Source organism: Coccinella septempunctata, chromosome 7 (assembly GCF_907165205.1).
Source record: "Coccinella septempunctata chromosome 7, icCocSept1.1, whole genome shotgun sequence".
Classification (NCBI taxonomy): Eukaryota; Metazoa; Arthropoda; class Insecta; order Coleoptera; family Coccinellidae; genus Coccinella; species Coccinella septempunctata.
The window spans coordinates 2842245-2848244 of NC_058195.1; positions in this window are offsets into that span (position 1 = coordinate 2842245).

Sequence of the window (6000 nt, forward strand, 5' to 3'; positions counted from 1 at the left end):
AACGAAAGGAGATAGGCTTTCGAAATTGCTCGCAATAGATTCAGCGTATTCGAAAACCTATATTTCCATACCAAAATTTCGAATATCGAGCCCTATTTAGGAGAAAATTACTTTTTTTATTTTTCCACTTTTCATTTTCGAGTTGACTTCGAAGAGCTCTCTGGAGTGCAATTCTCTATTGAATCATCAACTGTTTGGTTTTCTAGAATTATCAAAACAAATACTATGCACTCCATATCCTAAGACAGTGATAGAACATCCTGATTTTCAGACAGAGTAGCAAATAGGTCATTTTAGGGGGGTCTAACCCCTAGCTCATTTTTGACCCAAAAAATCGAGATTTTCGAAATCGAGTTTTTGTGCTAGGGTGGAAGCCTAGGCAACGCTGATTATATAACCGGAAATCCCAATTTGATCAGACGAATATAACAGGAGATATCGCAGATTGAAAATTGCGATTTTTGAAAAATTGACATTTCCAAGATGAAAATCTGAACGAATGGAGATAGGCTTTCGAAATTGCTCGCAATAGATTCAGCGTATTCGAAAACCTATATTTCCATACCAAAATTTCAAATATCGAGCCCTATTTAGGAGAAAATTACTTTTTTTATTTTTCCACTTTTCATTTTCGAGTTGACTTCGAAGAGCTCTCTAGAGTATAATTCTCTATTGAATCATCAACTGTTTGGTTTTCTAGAATCTTCAAAACAAATACTATGCACTCCATATCCTAAGACAGTGATAGAACATCCTGATTTTCAGACAGAGTAGCAAATAGGTCATTTTAGGGGGGTCTAACCCCTTGCTCATTTTAGACCCAAAAAATCGAGATTTTCGAAATCGAGTTTTTGTGCTAGGGTGGAAGCCTAGGCAACGCTGATTATATAACCGGAAATCCCAATTTGATCAGACGAATATAACAGGAGATATCGCAGATTGAAAATTGCGATTTTTGAAAAATTGTCATTTCCAAGATGAAAATCTGAACAAATGGAGATAGGCTTTCGAAATTGCTCGCAATAGATTCAGCGTATTCGAAAACCTATATTTCCATACCAAAATTTCAAATATCGAGCCCTATTTAGGAGAAAATAACTTTTTTTATTTTTCCACTTTTCATTTTCGAGTTGACTTCGAAGAGCTCTCTAGAGTATAATTCTCTATTGAATCATCAACTGTTTGGTTTTCTAGAAGCTTCAAAACAAATACTATGTACTCCATATCCTAAGACAGTGATAGAACATCCTGATTTTCAGACAGAGTAGCAAATAGGTCATTTTAGGGGGGTCTAACCCCTTGCTCATTTTTGACCCAAAAAATCGAGAATTTCGAAATCGAGTTTCTGTGCTAGGGTGGAAGCCTAGGCAACGCTGATTATATAACCGGAAATACCAATTTGATCAGACGAATATAACAGGAGATATCGCAGATTGAAAATTGCGATTTTTGAAAAATTGTCATTTCCAAGATGAAAATCTGAACAAATGGAGATAGGCTTTCGAAATTGCTCGCAATAGATTCAGCGTATTCGAAAACCTATATTTCCATACCAAAATTTCAAATATCGAGCCCTATTTAGGAGAAAATTACTTTTTTTATTTTTCCACTTTTCATTTTCGAGTTGACTTCGAAGAGCTCTCTGGAGTGCAATTCTCTATTGAATCATCAACTGTTTGGTTTTCTAGAATCTTCAAAACAAATACTATGCACTCCATATCCTAAGACAGTGATAGAACATCCTGATTTTCAGACAGAGTAGCAAAAAGGTCATTTTAGGGGGGTCTAACCCCTTGCTCATTTTTGACCCAAAAAATCGAGATTTTCGAAATCGAGTTTTTGTGCTAGGGTGGAAGCCTAGGCAACGCTGATTATATAACCGGAAATCCCAATTTGATCAGACGAATATAACAGGAGATATCGCAGATTGAAAATTGCGATTTTTGAAAAATTGTCATTTCCAAGATGAAAATCTGAACGAATGGAGATAGGCTTTCGAAATTGCTCGCAATAGATTCAGCGTATTCGAAAACCTATATTTCCATACCAAAATTTCAAATATCGAGCCCTATTTAGGAGAAAATTACTTTTTTTATTTTTCCACTTCTCATTTTCGAGTTGATTTCGAAGAGCTCTCTAGAGTATAATTCTATATTGAATCATCAACTGTTTGGTTTTCTAGAATCTTCAAAACAAATACTATGCACTCCATATCCTAAGACAGTGATAGAACATCCTGATTTTCAGACAGAGTAGCAAATAGGTCATTTTAGGGGGGTCTAACCCCTTGCTCATTTTTGACCCAAAAAATCGAGATTTTCGAAATCGAGTTTTTGTGCTAGGGTGGAAGCCTAGGCAACGCTGATTATATAACCGGAAATCCCAATTTGATCAGACGAATATAACAGGAGATATCGCAGATTGAAAATTGCGATTTTTGAAAAATTGTCATTTCCAAGATGAAAATCTGAACAAATGGAGATAGGCTTTCGAAATTGCTCGCAATAGATTCTGCGTATTCGAAAACCTATATTTCCATACCAAAATTTCAAATATCGAGCCCTATTTAGGAGAAAATTACTTTTTTTATTTTTCCACTTTTCATTTTCGAGTTGACTTCGAAGAGCTCTCTAGAGTATAATTCTCTATTGAATCATCAACTGTTTGGTTTTCTAGAAGCTTCATAACAAATACTATGTACTCCATATCCTAAGACAGTGATAGAACATCCTGATTTTCAGACAGAGTAGCAAATAGGTCATTTTAGGGGGGTCTAACCCCTTGCTCATTTTTGACCCGAAAAATCGAGAATTTCGAAATCGAGTTTTTGTGCTAGGGTGGGAGCCTAGGCAACGCTGATTATATAACCGGAAATCCCAATTTGATCAGACGAATATAACAGGAGATATCGCAGATTGAAAATTGCGATTTTTGAAAAATTGTCATTTCCAAGATGAAAATCTGAACGAATGGAGATAGGCTTTCGAAATTGCTCGCAATAGATTCAGCGTATTCGAAAACCTATATTTCCATACCAAAATTTCAAATATCGAGCCCTATTTAGGAGAAAATTACTTTTTTTATTTTTCCACTTTTCATTTTCGAGTTGACTTCGAAGAGCTCTCTAGAGTGCAATTCTCTATTGAATCATCAACTGTTTGGTTTTCTAGAATCTTCAAAACAAATACTATGCACTCCATATCCTTAGACAGTGATAGAACATCCTGATTTTCAGACAGAGTAGCAAATAGGTCATTTTAGGGGGGTCTAACCCCTTGCTCATTTTTGACCCAAAAAATCGAGATTTTCGAAATCGAGTTTTTGTGCTAGGGTGGAAGCCTAGGCAACGCTGATTATATAACCGGAAATCCCAATTTGATCAGACGAATATAACAGGAGATATCGCAGATTGAAAATTGCGATTTTTGAAAAATTGTCATTTCCAAGATGAAAATCTGAACGAATGGAGATAGGCTTTCGAAATTGCTCGCAATAGATTCAGCGTATTCGAAAACCTATATTTCCATACCAAAATTTCAAATATCGAGCCCTATTTAGGAGAAAATTACTTTTTTTATTTTTCCACTTTTCATTTTCGAGTTGACTTCGAAGAGCTCTCTAGAGTATAATTCTCTATTGAATCATCAACTGTTTGGTTTTCTAGAATCTTCAAAACAAATACCATGCACTCCATATCCTAAGACAGTGATAGAACATCCTGATTTTCAGACAGAGTAGCAAATAGGTCATTTTAGGGGGGTCTAACCCCTTGCTCATTTTTGACCCAAAAAATCGAGATTTTCGAAATCGAGTTTTTGTGCTAGGGTGGAAGCCTAGGCAACGCTGATCATAAAACCGGAAATCCCAATTTGATCAGACGAATATAACAGGAGATATCGCAGATTGAAAATTGCGATTTTTGAAAAATTGTCATTTCCAAGATGAAAATCTGAACAAATGGAGATAGGCTTTCGAAATTGCTCGCAATAGATTCAGCGTATTCGAAAACCTATATTTCCATACCAAAATTTCAAATATCGAGCCCTATTTAGGAGAAAATTACTTTTTTTATTTTTCCACTTTTCATTTTCGAGTTGACTTCGAAGAGCTCTCTAGAGTGCAATTCTCTATTGAATCATCAACTGTTTGGTTTTCTAGAATCTTCAAAACAAATACTATGCACTCCATATCCTAAGACAGTGATAGAACATCCTGATTTTCAGACAGAGTAGCAAATAGGTCATTTTAGGGGGGTCTAACCCCTTGCTCATTTTTGACCCAAAAAATCGAGATTTTCGAAATCGAGTTTTTGTGCTAGGGTGGAAGCCTAGGCAACGCTGATCATATAACCGGAAATCCCAATTTGATCAGACGAATATAACAGGAGATATCGCAGATTGAAAATTGCGATTTTTGAAAAATTGTCATTTCCAAGATGAAAATCTGAACAAATGGAGATAGGCTTTCGAAATTGCTCGCAATAGATTCAGCGTATTCGAAAACCTATATTTCCATACCAAAATTTCAAATATCGAGCCCTATTTAGGAGAAAATTACTTTTTTTATTTTTCCACTTTTCATTTTCGAGTTGACTTCGAAGAGCTCTCTAGAGTGCAATTCTCTATTGAATCATCAACTGTTTGGTTTTCTAGAATCTTCAAAACAAATACTATGCACTCCATATCCTAAGACAGTGATAGAACATCCTGATTTTCAGACAGAGTAGCAAATAGGTCATTTTAGGGGGGTCTAACCCCTTGCTCATTTTTGACCCAAAAAATCGAGATTTTCGAAATCGAGTTTTTGTGCTAGGGTGGAAGCCTAGGCAACGCTGATTATATAACCGGAAATCCCAATTTGATCAGACGAATATAACAGGAGATATCGCAGATTGAAAATTGCGATTTTTGAAAAATTGTCATTTCCAAGATGAAAATCTGAACGAATGGAGATAGGCTTTCGAAATTGCTCGCAATAGATTCAGCGTATTCGAAAACCTATATTTCCATACCAAAATTTCAAATATCGAGCCCTATTTAGGAGAAAATTACTTTTTTTATTTTTCCACTTTTCATTTTCGAGTTGACTTCGAAGAGCTCTCTAGAGTATAATTCTCTATTGAATCATCAACTGTTTGGTTTTCTAGAATCTTCAAAACAAATACCATGCACTCCATATCCTAAGACAGTGATAGAACATCCTGATTTTCAGACAGAGTAGCAAATAGGTCATTTTAGGGGGGTCTAACCCCTTGCTCATTTTTGACCCAAAAAATCGAGATTTTCGAAATCGAGTTTTTGTGCTAGGGTGGAAGCCTAGGCAACGCTGATCATATAACCGGAAATCCCAATTTGATCAGACGAATATAACAGGAGATATCGCAGATTGAAAATTGCGATTTTTGAAAAATTGTCATTTCCAAGATGAAAATCTGAACAAATGGAGATAGGCTTTCGAAATTGCTCGCAATAGATTCAGCGTATTCGAAAACCTATATTTCCATACCAAAATTTCAAATATCGAGCCCTATTTAGGAGAAAATTACTTTTTTTATTTTTCCACTTTTCATTTTCGAGTTGACTTCGAAGAGCTCTCTAGAGTATAATTCTCTATTGAATCATCAACTGTTTGGTTTTCTAGAAGCTTCAAAACAAATACTATGCACTCCATATCCTAAGACAGTGATAGAACATCCTGATTTTCAGACAGAGTAGCAAATAGGTCATTTTAGGGGGGTCTAACCCCTTGCTCATTTTTGACCCAAAAAATCGAGAATTTCGAAAACGAGTTTCTGTGCTAGGGTGGAAGCCTAGGCAACGCTGATTATATAACCGTGAATACCAATTTGATCAGACGAATATAACAGGAGATATCGCAGATTGAAAATTGCGATTTTTGAAAAATTGTCATTTCCAAGATGAAAATCTGAACAAATGGAGATAGGCTTTCGAAATTGCTCGCAATAGATTCAGCGTATTCGAAAACCTATATTTCCATACC